The sequence below is a fragment of the Coffea arabica genome, chromosome 3c (assembly GCF_036785885.1).
Source record: "Coffea arabica cultivar ET-39 chromosome 3c, Coffea Arabica ET-39 HiFi, whole genome shotgun sequence".
Classification (NCBI taxonomy): Eukaryota; Viridiplantae; Streptophyta; class Magnoliopsida; order Gentianales; family Rubiaceae; genus Coffea; species Coffea arabica.
Window position 1 is genome coordinate 33,422,190 of NC_092314.1, and position 14,033 is coordinate 33,436,222.

Sequence of the window (14,033 nt, forward strand, 5' to 3'; positions counted from 1 at the left end):
AGGCTTAGGATATCCGAACATCCACTATAAATTCGTGAGGTACTTATGACCATTGGCCATGATAGTAGTAGCAATATCTATTGCAAAATCATAAAATACACATTATAGTAGTAGATCATAAATCAAGAGATGCAAACATCAATGACTAAGTGCTTCTTAGCGAACTATCACAGCAATGGAGCTCATTTTGTTCATTGCTCTAATAACCCATACGTAGAACTTGTACAAGTTTCCAATCACTTCAGTGCCAGTATGACACCTGACCAATAATTAAGAACCTCCAACAAAATAGGCAACTAGGAATAGACAAAGAAATAAGAGAGAGTGATCCAACTGTATAAATTTAGACCATTCACTTCCTAAGGTTGAAGGAAACTTCAGTAATAGTGGCCAAAGAGCAACCAAAAACAATAGACAGTATTGACAACCAAACTGTTAGAGGATACATGCCACACCGAATAGGGGTGATATCGAGTTGAGTCCAAGTGTCACCATACTCGAATTCAAACTTGATGCCTAGTAGTAGTACTCGAACTCAAGCAAGTTGATTGAAGAAAGCTCGAGCTCGACTCGACATAATATTAGAAAGACTCGAACTCGACTCCATAGAGTTCGAGAAGTTGGCAAGCTCGATATCGAGCTCGAGTACTCAATCTTGACAAATGGTTAGAGTCGTAAATATTGCAAATAATCAACCGAAAAAGGTAATTTAATTATTTATAATATATTAGTTAAATATTACACCGAGTACTTGATAGAATTCCATGAGCTCTCAAGTATATACATACTCGATCTTGATTCGAAACCTCAATCGAGTAGCTCAAATTCGACTCGAACTCGACACTAACCGAGCTTGAGTCAAAAGTTGACTGAGCTACTCGTGAGTTCGAGTCAAGCTGCTCAATTGAATTGCACCCCTAATCCCGAATGATGAAAACACAAATGAAACACAGATTCAGCAGAATCGATAATGTGTGTGAATAAAACAGCATTCATAAATAATGATACACATGCTATATGAGCCCTTTTGTGTGAAACACTTCGGGTCCAAGCACAAAATAGAAAGATTTTGGTATTCTTAGGCAAGTATTTGGCTTTATAACCCAAATAATCAACATCCAAATGGACCCACAAGGGAGCTAAAAAGAGGCGTGACATTTTTTCTATTTTGATGAACCACTTTTCGATTGTAGAGATTGAGCATATCAGTGAACAATAATGATTGCATGAAGGGGAAAAAATTGAATTGATAAACACAGTCAAATAGATGCAGGCCTTTCTAAATGGGAAAATTACAACTACGAAAGTGCAAAGTTTAAACAACAAAATCCAAAAATTTGACATTCTAAGCAGAGAATCACCACTGAAAATCATCCTAAGGAGCTCTAAATGCACCATGTAAACAGAAAATCACAACTCCAATAACTACCAAAGCTTTCAGCCCCAATTTTTCAATAAAATCTTGAAATTTCTAGCCCCCAGATTTTGCAAGAAAATCTTGACAATCAAATCAAATGAAAGACAAATAAAGCAGAGCAAAGAAAATCAAATGATTTTCAAGAAAACATGATTCTAACCTCTTGGCTGCTATTCTTCATCATTTTTGTTGCCGGTTACCACCACCATTAAACCCTAATAAAAATTAAACTTTGATTGGGTCATCAAATTTATTTGAAAAAATGTTATTAAGGCCCAACAGAATTTCAATAAGTTTGTTGATTAGGAATGAATCGGCTTGCTTCATTCAATTTAGCCACGTTTGCCTTGGGCTTCTTAATGGCCCAATTAATTACTGTTCAAAGCCTAACTTTTACTAGTGTTGTTAAAATAAAACCCAAAATTTCATGCCAAAGCTTGTTCCTAATATGTGAACTATCCTTATGAGATCCAATATTTCAGAAAAAAAAATGTTTGTTTAAGAAAATAATTGTAATTACTTAAGCCAAAGGCAAATCGAACCCAAACTCAATAGGCATACCTGTTGTTTATATATCCTTATCCTTATACTATATAAGAATGAGTTTGGGTCAAAGAATGGCTTTGAATTTCAACCGTAAGAGTAGGAGTATTTTGGGAATGTGAGGTTGTTTTGAGTGTAGTTATAATGTTAGGTACTACTTAAGATAGCATGTGCATTTTTGTATTTATCGAAATGTTCTTGTGATTTGTTCAAATGTTTGGGCATTTTGGGAATGTGTCATTATGTGGTTGTCTTTTCTACAATGGGTATAACCCATGATAGCTTTTTTATTGGTGTAATTACTTGAATGCCCTTATAGAGACATTGATTGGCTTGTGTTAGTTAAATTATAAGTAGTATCAAATTATTACCATTGCTTTACTATTATAACTTGAAGACATTCAAATGCCATTTTCATCTCAATTAAAGTGTTTATTAAGAAATTTATGACTAAGCATCAGTTTCAACTTCATTTCTTCAAATGTCCTCTCATTCACATTCTTCTATTACGTTCCTTTCATCTTCCGGTAAATACTTATTTGTACAGCCATTGTACTCTAGATTTCAATATGGTTTATGGTGAAGCTATTCTTGGTGGTTTAGCTTGAGGTGAGATTTTTTTTTTTTGTTTGGGTATGATTTGCTTTGTAAAATCATAGTTTCTTTTGTGAGCTAAATGCTTCTATTTCGAAATTGGATACTTTGTTAGCTGTTAGCGTAATTTAGTGTTGATATTATTGTTTCCCGCAAATTTGGTTGCTGTGTACATTTAAATGGTGTGATTTTGTTGGAATAGGTTTGGAGCAACTATGAGGAAAAAAGTTTTGCAGGGAGTTTTTGGAACAAGGTAAGCCAAAAAAACTACTGCAATTGATGCATTATGGTGTGGTTTATACTGCAATTGATTTTTCTATTGCAATGGAATTGTTTGAATGGTGAGGTTTCTTATCTATTTGTTTGCTTTGGTCATAGGTTGATTCATTTATGCAATTGATTTTGGTGATAGTTAGATTCCGAGTCATTTTGAATTGGTAGTTAATACTCTGTCCTACTGATTTGAGTTTGTATCAAAGTTTATTCTTTCATGTATTCGTTTGTATATTTGCTTAAGCTATTCATCAGAGTACTTGACTTGAATGTGAATGATTGGAAGGTTGAAACCAATAAAGAATAACTACCAATAAGAATTAAAATCCCAAGTAAAGCTACCTCCAATAATCACACAAGTAGTTGGTTAAAGTCCTCTCCCCCTTAGTTGCAATCTTCGCACTGATGATCAAATTCTGAATGTTGTGATTATGTTGTCCCGTAGACCTTTAAGTACATTTGGAATTCACCTTGTGACGCCCCGAAAAAAAAAAGAGTTTGAGAACCCGGAAATTTTCTAATTTTCTAGGGTTTATTTTTTTTAACGCCCGCCTTTTCTACATTTTCTTGATTAGAAAAGTTCCCCAAATAAAGTTTATGAGCAAAAATAGTTTTAAAATGATTTTTCTAATATCGGTTAGTTTTTGAGATATAAAGAGCGTATATCGGACGTGGGACCCGCTAGTGCGAAAAGTTCGGAAAAATTCGGCCAGTTAGGTTAAGTTTTGGATACTAGGTTTAATTTACCGGATGTTAAGAGATAATTAGAGGTTGCTTAGATGGTTAATGATGGAGAGACAAAAGGATAAGTGTTACAATTAAAAGGTGCTAGGTGTCGCGACCCGATTGGAGTTGGACTTTGACTTAACTTTCTTACCTTTACTAAATACCAAAATTTGACCAAAAATATCCCATTTCTTCTTCCTTCTTGGCTGAACACTTGAGAGAAAGAAAGAGAGGAAAAGTTTCATCTTCAACTTCAAATCCAAGCCAAATCTTAAGTTCCAACCATTGGAAACTCAAATTACTCCATACAAAGTGCTAGTTAAGGAAGATTAGGAACTTGAATGGAAGGATTTTTGGAGGACAAAGCCTAAGCTCCTACCTTTCTTGTGGTTTTAAGGTATTTTGCCAAGAACATCCTCTTTACTTCAATTAATTGCTTATTAGTGGTTTTTAGTTGTTTTAGATGTTGTTTTGTGGAAGATTAGCACTTGAATGCATGAATTCCAGATTAGGCTTTCACTAACCCCTATTCTGCCCGTTTCTGTTTGATCAGGTTAGAGGCCGAATTGGCCTTAGCACAAAACATGAAAGTTGTAGAGAATGATTTTTTCTAGTTACCTGTAAATTTTCAGCTCAATCTGAGCTCGGTAGCCTGTGAAAAGACCGAAATACCCCTGCTATCCCGTTTCTATCCGAGAATAGTAATCAGCTTTGGTAATCGGGTAGTTTGACTGGGAATACTACCGATTTGGTTGTTGATGTCTTCTTAGTAATTATACCCTTGTATCTTAGCTTTCTAATGGCTTTGGAATTACCTGAATTGGAGTTGTGTGTGCTGAGATATGAGTGAATAAAGCAGGACTGCTAGTTGATTTCTGCAGTGAATTTCGAACTGGAAAATCTAGAGTTGTTTTGGAAAATTTGACCTAGTTAGGGTGAGAACTGGACTGAGTGGTCTTCATGAAAGTTGTAGGGAATGATATTTTAGAGGCGGCTACAACATTTCAGGTCAATCGGAGTAGTGTAGAATGAGAAAAGTCGAAATTACTATTGCTGTTCTGGTTTTACCCGAAATGGAGAATTGCACCTGTAATTGGTTGTTTTGGCTGGAATTGCTTCCGAATTGGTTGTTGGGGTCTTCTGATGAAATTTATCCCTGTTTCTTAGCTATCATCTGGTTTTGGAATTTCTGGATTTGGACTTGTAGAGCCTGAGTTATGATGTTTCCGCTAGAATGCGTTTTGGTGAATCTGTTTTACATTTTTGATGTGGTATCTTGCATCTTTGACCTGTTTGCACTCAAAACTGGGTTGAGTGACCTTCTGTAATATTGTAACCCTATCTCTTAGCTTCGAAATGGTGTATCTTGTACCTTCATCCGACAATCGTAGCGCCTTTTATACCATTACCGCAAAATGACGTCAAAACCTATTTTTCTGGTTTTGAGCTTAACTTTCATTTCCGGACTTTTTCCCTAGCTTGACTTGTCTTTGTACTACTTGGAGCTTGCTGAATGGATATTAGATGAACTTATTTGTGTGACTTTGGGACTGGCTGGAGTAATAATGAAGCCATGATGGCTGGAAAAGTTAGCAAATGTAGGGGAAGTGCTGTCCGAACTTTTAAAGGACTTGTTTGCATTGAGTTTGTGATCTAAGACTTGGATTTGAGCAACGCAATGATACATGATGGATGGTTTCTGAGCCGTGGAGGTGAGTGACCTCAAACTACTTCTAAAGTTATTTATGAACCGTTTCTTACATTATTTACTTTTGAACTGTTTCCAAAGTTACTTTTGAAATGTTTTCTTGCATATCATGTGTGCTGGCATTTGAGTGTGCCTTGTTTGCTATATTTCTTGATTTCATGACTTGTATTTTGGTTGATAACGTGTTAAGCGCTTATAATGATTTCCAAAACGAGTTTTCGAGGCGAGTGTGTACTTTATCGCACTCGACCTCGATAAATGTGAAATTTTCGATTGAAATGTTACTTGCGCATGAATGTAAGTCTTTTGGGCTGAACTGGCCATCGCCCCTTGTTATCGGTCGTCTTGAGCCAGAAGCGGACTCGGTCAGGCGATTAGGAACTTGGGTGAACGTTTGGTATACTCGAGTATTACCTATGTAGGTTGGTGGAGCCTGGCCAAAAGCCAGGGACGGGGTGAATGAAATGAAATGAATGACCAAATGAGCGAGGAAATGTCAGGAGAGTGAATGTATCCTTTCATGAATGTTACTATCTCTTTCCATTGTAAATGTTTCTTGAATTATCGATAATCCATATTTACTGTTTTGCAAATGATGTAGTTGTTTCCGGATTTATCATTTAATTTATGACATCATTGCTATATGACATCATTGAAATGAACTATTGTGAAACCGATTTGATTAATGATTTTCTGGTTACTCGCTGAACTTTTAGCTCACCCCAAAAACTATTTTATTCCCCTCCACAGGGCTCGTGGCGAAGGAAGGACTTGTAGTACTTGTGCACGTGTATGGATGGCCTAAACTTTGTACAATTTTGGATTTGGAATTATTTTATGTATATTTGGGATTAGTTTCCGCTGCATTTGTGACATGTAATTATTGGAGACGGATGTGTATTTGTGGACCATTTGATGTATACTTGAGATTTGTATTGTATTTATTTGAGGACTGTAGTGAACGACTGAGTCCCGGCGAGAGCTGGGCGGGCGACCCGCCGAACCCTGGGGTACGCCCTAGGGAGAGGTGGGGCCGTCACACACCTAACTTTTGGGAACTTGGTGGAGCTCCTATTATTTTAGATTGTCTGTTTAGACTGTTAAATCATTGCCATGCACACAATTTTCTCATGATTATTTTCCTGTTCAGTTCTTTTTCTTAGTTTCCTGCATGGAGATGAAAGTTCCTATAGACATTTAAACAACAATATAATTTATTCTTCTGCCTTTATGACTTCATAAGTGCATTTTTTATGTAACATTTGTCCAGGAAAAGAGTTTCTTGAAGATGATGAAATACGAAGACTCATGCTTTATGCTAGTGCTAAACACGTTTTACAAAAGGTTTCAAATTCTAACTTCTTTAGTGTTGAACAATGAATTCCAAACTTTTTTTGTTGTATTTGATGACTAATTTTTTTAAAATGTACTATTATTTGTTTATTGGTAGTAGTAGCTTGCGAACCTTGATTTTCACCAGTATGATTTGATTTCGTTCTTAGTATCATTTTGTTATGTACAAGAATCAAGTAGTACTATCCAATGTCAACTATTGTTAAGCACAAGCACTTTTATGTATTATTTTTTCCTGTTAAAATTCATTTTTTTCCTGTCTGGATAATCTTATGCTTCTCATTTCTAAGCTAGGGATATTCCTCTTCTGTTGGCTTGGAGTATGCAGGAAGCTGCAATAGTCAAGTTTCATTGTTTACTGTCTGATTCATAATATCTTTTGCAAAAGTGAAGGTTTTGCTCCGGGAGAAGGCAGAGAATGATTTGGACAAATTAAAACAGAGATTTTAATCTAATAATATATTTAGCAATTTTGCAGCTCTCAACCTATCTACAAGATACAATGCAAGGAAAGCTACTACTACAACAGACAACTACCATGAGCAATACAAGCTAAATGCAACAACCTCCTATTTCAGTTTCATGTAAATATGAGTACCCATTAGGGAATGAAATTTATGGATTCCATTTTTACTCAATCTTCCATTCTTACGAAGTTTAATATATAGTTATCCTTAATCTTTTCATGGTTATCTTTTTATTATTAAAAATTAGTCTTCCATGCTGTTACATCAAATAAAAATTAAAAACTATTTTATATCATATGCACCAAACTCCTGCGCGTTGTTGGAGCTCCTGATATGGTTAGTAAACTGTAATTGTGAATGGAATGATACGTGTTTGAATAAACAAGTGAAGGAAGAAACAAGTGGGATGAATAAACAAAATAAAAAAAATAAAAGAAAGAAGTTTCTTGAACTTTTGCACATTTTTCAACACAATTTCAATCTAATTTGCATTTCTTTTTCTTTAAAACCGTTAATATTGCTATTCAAAAACTATTGAGCAGTAGCAATTTGACTTTGATCTTTAGTCATTGTTGATTTTTTGTCAATTATCCTAAATATACTTAAGATTTGAAAATCTGGGCACCAAATTTGTTTTGGTCAAAGCATTGATGATTAGTCCTATACACATGCCAAGTATTATAAACAAGCTGTATTTCTTCCAAAATTTCGGACCTTTGTCATGTATTGATTTAAATTACAACTTTTGTTCTTATTTTCTTCATAATGGTTGGTTAGTGATGATTTAGTTTTAATTTTATTGTGATATCATTTTCTTATATAGTGGAGCTGATTTTGTCACTTAATCATAAATTTTTATCTCTTTTTGCCTAAAAAATGTTCAAGTTTGGGTGTAACAACTGTAAAATGTTTTTTATGTTATTCAAAAGAAAATTATTCATTCATTAGTATATTCAAGTATGTCATCTTGTATTATATTGTCCATGAAAATATATGGAACACTTTTAATGTGAAGATTGTTTGTTGTCCTACTTCTAGAATAGACATTGAGGAGTTATATTTTGTATTTACATATATGGAATACTTTTAATCTAAAGATTGTATTGAGGAGCTATTAAAAAATATTCGTAACTGCATCACTACATAGTCTAATCAATACGAAAATTTTTTATTTCAAGCATGTATACATTAGTACGAATACCATTAGTATTACTAGTGATAAAGAGCACACTCAATCTACGTGCAATTTAAAAAAATCACTTTTTATATGGAAGAAATTGATATAAAATTTTAATAAACAAAAGAACTTTGATCTTTTAAAAGCTTTTTTAATATTATTTTAATGAATTTGGTAATTATAATGTTTGTGGTTGGTTATCAGTGAAAGTTAGTGTAGACACCAAAATTTTAGTGTAATTTCATTTACTATTTTTTTTAGTTTTTATTTGTCATGTTAGTTTTGTTCACTTTTTACTTTTTACTTTTTAGTTTTTATTTCGTTATTTTATTTTATTTTTAAGTTTTTTAGCATAGAATTTCTCAAAAATAAAGAAAAAGCATTAAAAAAAAATATGCTTTAGTTGTTTTGATTTAAATTCAGTGTTTTCTTGAAAAAAAAGAAAAAAAAAGAAGAAAAATGATGAAAATGGAAAATGAAGAAAAGAAAAGAAAAATCGCAATTTTTGTTGTTCTAGTTTGAATTGTTGTTTTTGTTTTACTTAATTTTATTATAATTTTTTTAAAATTACTTTTCAAAAAAAAAAAAAAAAAGGATCTGCGGCATGCAAGCTGCGTATTTTCGCAGCTTGCAAGGAAGGACTCGGGCAGCCCTTTGGCTGCAATTTTAGAAGAAATGGCTGAGGTTTTAGGGTTGTGGTTCCCCCTATAAAAGGAAAGAAAAACAGCAGCCGCAAAGGGGAGTTTGAGGACGGCTAAGAAAAGAAAAACCAGAGAGGAAGAAATGACGGCTGGTTGAGCGAAGGAAAATTTCTGGAAGTGAGCGAGAGAGGATGGCTAGGTTTTAAAAAAAGCAGCAAAAGAAAATAAAAACAGGGGAGAGGGATGGAGAGGAGATAGGAACGGCCAATGGCTGCTGGGTAGAGAGAAAACAAGAAAGGCTAGGGAAAGGAACTGAGGTGAAGAAGAACGAAAAGAAGAAAGCTTCGGTGGGGTTAGAAAGAGTGAAGAACCAAGAGTGACGGCTGAGAGTGAGGATAACGGCGGCTAAAAAAGGGGAAACCGAGGGAGGCTAAGTTGGCGGCTGTAGAAAGAAACGAAAGGATCTAGGAGGGCTGGACAAAAAGGAAAACCGAGAAGAGAAATGAGCGGCTGCATAAGAAAAATAAAAACCGAAAGAAACCAGAGAGTTTCCATGACGGCTGGGGTTACAGGCTAGAGAGAAAGGAAAGAAAAGAAGCAAGGAAGGTTTGTTAGGGAAGGATCTGGGAAGAGTTAGAAGAAAAGGAAGACAGAAAAAGGAAAAGAGAGGGAATCGAACGTGAGGAAACAGAGAAATTTGTCGCCGCAATTAATCGTCATAGGCTGACGAACTGGCATGTTTTGGAGTCGAATTGCTGCTTCAATTTTTACCTTTTGTGAGACTTGTTGTTTTCTGCACCTTCTACGGCAAGAGCAGGAAAGACTTTGTTCACAAACCATGGGAAGAAAATAGATCCAGGCCAGTGGAATTAAGGCGCGAAGAATCTGCCTCGTCAGCGTCGAAACCGTCCTCAACGCAAAGTTTTGAGCTGCATTTTTCCAGGATTGTTCGATTTCTTTTCCGCTTCGCCTATAACTTGATACGAAATCCTTCTCAGGTAATCTCTTCCTCCCTATTTGCATCTATTAAACATTTTTTTGGGGTAAAAATCAGAGCTTTCTTGCATGAACTGACAAGCTTTTTGCTGCTGTTTTGATTTCAAGATTTTCATCATGTTTCGATTCTTAATGCTTCTCTGGTTGCTGTGTCCTTTATGTTTTTGCGATGTTAATGATGGGTTTTAGCAATGAAAGGCTTAGATAACATGGTTTTGGTTGGTTTGGGAATGGGTTGGAATTTCTGGCTTCGATTTTTGCATATTTGAGCAGCTAGTTCACGTTACCTTTCTGCGTTTTGTGTCCGAGAGTGTCTGTTGAGTGCCTCCCCTCTCCTTTGCTTCATATTCTCTCATTTCAGGTTTTGGACAAATAGGGAACTGCATTAAATCATTTCCTTGGTGTGTTAAAAGTGTATGAGAAACTAAAAGCTGCTGCATTTTCTTCACCATTTTTTTTCTCGAAACAGCCGCTGGGTTGAGCTTCCTTTTGTATGTTTAGATGCTAAGATCCAGCGGGTTTTTGGTTTAGATCAAAGTTTTGATGTTTGGTTAAGTTTGTTTCCGTTCGAAGTTGTGTTTTGAGGCTAAGATCCGTGCTTGAAAAATGAAAGTTGGTAGCTAGTTTGTTGCAGAATTTTCTTAGCAGCTGCCGAGAGTTATTGCAGAAGCTTCCACCGTAGCTTTGCATGAATTAGTTGCAGAAATTTGCAGCAAGAAATCTGATCCTATGGCCACTCTCTGCTTTGTTTCATTTCGTTTTGCATGATTAGTTTTTGTGCATGATGATGGTCTTAAGGAAGCTAATAAGTGTTGAGTTTGAAGCCTTGTTTAAGATGTTTGGGTGACTAGTGAGAAGCATTTGCAGAAACATAGCAACCAGAAATGAAGAAAGCTATTCGTATGCATGCATGGAAAATTTCTGGACTTTACATTTTGACCCCCCAAGTCTCCCTTCATTTCACTATGACCCAACCAATTGAATAATGTCCTCAATTTGGTCCTTGGCAGCCTTAATTTTACAACCTTATTGCTTGTGTGCTTCAGGTAATTACCATGCTTTTGTTTAAATTGCACTTAATGCATGAATTTAAGAGCTTTATGACCAAGTAAGCTTGTGTTTGCATATTTTCTTCAATTTTCTCAAATTAAATTGGTGCCTTGACTTTTCTTTGTTTTTGGAGGATAAATAAGTGACTTCACCCCATTAGAGCTCCATTTTAAGGGAGGTATAATTTCTTTTATCCTTTTTTGTCTCTCCTATGTGATCCAACGTGCTAAGTGAGAATTACATGTCCAATTTGCTTTTCTTGCCTTTCTTTAATTCCTTTATTTCATTTACTCTTGTTTTTATTAAATTATTCTTTTAATGGGGTATGTGTACACCTCTTGGCTTGTAATAGATAGGGCTTGGCGAGCATTCTTGTCCATTCTTCCCCTTCCCCTTTTTGTTTTAGTTAGCAAATGTAATAGGTTCATTAGCTTGGTTGTTTGCCTTTGTTGCTATGTGTTAATTTGCTTTATTAGGTTCTTGCATTTAGTCGAGCATGCTAAGTGTTACGTGCTACGTGTTTATGAGTGTTTGGCATGTCTACTTGCTTTCTATAGTCGTAGATGAATATGATGGATGAATGCACGTCACCATACTAGTCCAACGCTAGTTGTGGCCCCCCTTTCCCGTTACCACACTAGTCCAACGCTAGTTGTGGCTCATTGTTCCGTTTCCACTAGTCCAACGCTAGTAGGAATTCATAGAAAAGGCTAGTCCAATGCTAGGCCCAATAGGCCGTCTCCTCTTGATTAGTACATACTTGCATGTTTCACTACATTTCATGCATTTTTCTTAGTTTTCTAGCATTTGGCATGCTCCTCCAACCCTTTCCCTTTCATTTTAGGCTTTTGCATCTTCATGCTAGTTATAGGGTACATTTGCTTGAAGGTCCCCTTTGGGTAAGGGAAACGAGCGAGTGTGGCTACAAAATAGCCTTAGCACGCTAGTTCTTCCTTCTAATCAAAAGGAAAATTAAAGTCGTGAAGTTAGGAGTCATTCCCGTACCCGACTTGATGCATTCCTCTAGGGTCATACACTTTCGTTTTTTATCATATCACCTCCTCACTCTTTTAACCACATTTTCTCAAATCCACACTTTCTCACCACCTTTTTCCTATCCCTCACTTATTTTCTACCTCACAAATGGCACTCAAATTGCACTTATATGTATCTACTATCATATTTTCATTCATTTGCACACACAAACACCTTTATTTTCTCACACTTGCACACTTACACTTGAGTCCTCATTTGCATTAACCACGACTTCTATGAGAGCTTTCCTTATTGGCCACCACAATTCATGTGGTTGGGACCAAAAAGCCTCATAAGAAACATTTTAGATTTAGGATTGCATTTTTCTTTCCTTTTCATATCCATTAGTCATATCCAACATGCAACGCATATTTTGGGTAGAAGAATTAGGAAACGTGGGGCTAAATCGCGCAACTAGCTTTGGCTAGGGTAAGGGAGTGCCTTAGGCATTGCCTTTGCCTTCTCCCTTATCAAATGTGACCCCCGATCCCTTTCTTTGGTTACGTAGACCTAAAAGTTCTTAAAAAGGGGTTTGTTTACCTTGCTTTTTCAAAAAATTCATTTTTGGGTGACTTGGTACACCCTAACTCTATATCAAGTGGCGACTCCATTTTTCATGCAAAAAACCCTTTTTGAACTCTGTTTGGCCAAATCGTCGCATTTTCAATTCCCACGGCCTTTTATTTTCATTTTTCACACACGTTCACATACACACTACTTTTACTCCATTTCAAAAAGTGGGGCGCGACAGTTGGCGACTCCACTGGGGACTTCCTAAGTGGGTCCAAGCATTCGATTTAGCTATTCTTTTCCTTTTTCTACCCTTTTTGTGCATAGCATTTTGGATACTAGGGTTGCATTTTTTATTTTAGGACCTTTTGCCTTGCGTGCGTATCAAACTACTCCCTCACTCACGTATGTATGATTGGTTGCTTGGATATATGTTTTACTTGTTTTATCTCACGCTTTGCATTGCATTTGGGTGGGGGGATATTACCCTAGAGTCTCGCGTTGGTTCTCGATCCCTCCCCTCCAAACGAGCACTAATATACGTGCATACGCTTTATTATTTATCCCTCCTTTATTTTTCTTTTAGTGGCTTGTCACGCCACTCCACCCTATTAGGATTAGGTGACCCACTTGGACGTGTGATCACGACACGATGTGTGTGTAGCATGATCCGATGGGTCACTCAATCTTCTGCTTTAAGCTTTGGGTTGATAGCCTTTAGCTTTTAGTCGAAAGTTGAGGATTTTTGATAGATTCACTCAAACACGTAGCCGTGACACGATGTGTGCGTAGCGGTGTTTGAGGAATCGCTCGAGCCACCGACAAAGAACCTTGGGAGTGATGACCCTTGGTTTCCAAGTCTGAAGGTTCGGGGACCTAAAACCTATCGAGTCTAGATGCATTAGTGTGCCAATACCTCATGCATCCATGATAGCTTGCCTAGGGTAGAGTCGGCCTTATCCTGAACTAGGGACACTATTCACGAGGGGAGGGATCCAACCCCTTTTTCCCTTTTATTGCTTTGTATTGATTGCTTTATCTCGTTGCTACAATGTGTTATGTGTATTTATCTGCCTGAACTAACTTTTCTTGGTTTTGTGTTCCCATTGCATTCACAAACCCCTAGCAAATAAGAGGTCTGACATGACTTTCTTTTAGAAGCCTACCCGTGTAGATAGGATATTGCACGTTTAAGAAGTTGTGGTATATTTCGTTCATAAATTAAAAATTGCATATCATTTTAGGCCTACCCTGGCATACAAAGGGTCCCTTTAGGTCATGATATAATTGCATGTTTTATCGCTTTAATAAACTGGCATCATGCATAAACCCTAGAAAGGGAATGCCATTTAGGGGATCCCGTGTTAGGAATAAGCCACCTTGTGTCTCGGATATTAAATCCAAGGAGACTTGCACGTTTACATTTTGTACCATCCAAAGGGGTAGTGCACAAGGTAAGGTAGGATCCGATCATTTTCCTAGAGCGATCTTTGGAATATGAGCGTCTAATAATCACTTTTTGGCCATTTTATCAAATTGGTAA

The 14,033-nt window shown here is 36.4% G+C and overlaps 1 long non-coding RNA gene across 1 annotated transcript; it reads left to right on the plus strand.

Annotated features, from left to right (window-relative positions):
* The first annotated feature begins 3,772 nt into the window (after positions 1-3,772).
* Positions 3,773-6,366, plus strand: LOC140038115 (uncharacterized). Its single transcript, XR_011841927.1, has 3 exons — positions 3,773-3,950; positions 4,107-5,265; positions 6,012-6,366. It is a non-coding gene; the product is annotated as an uncharacterized lncRNA (long non-coding RNA).
* The last annotated feature ends 7,667 nt before the right edge of the window (positions 6,367-14,033 follow it).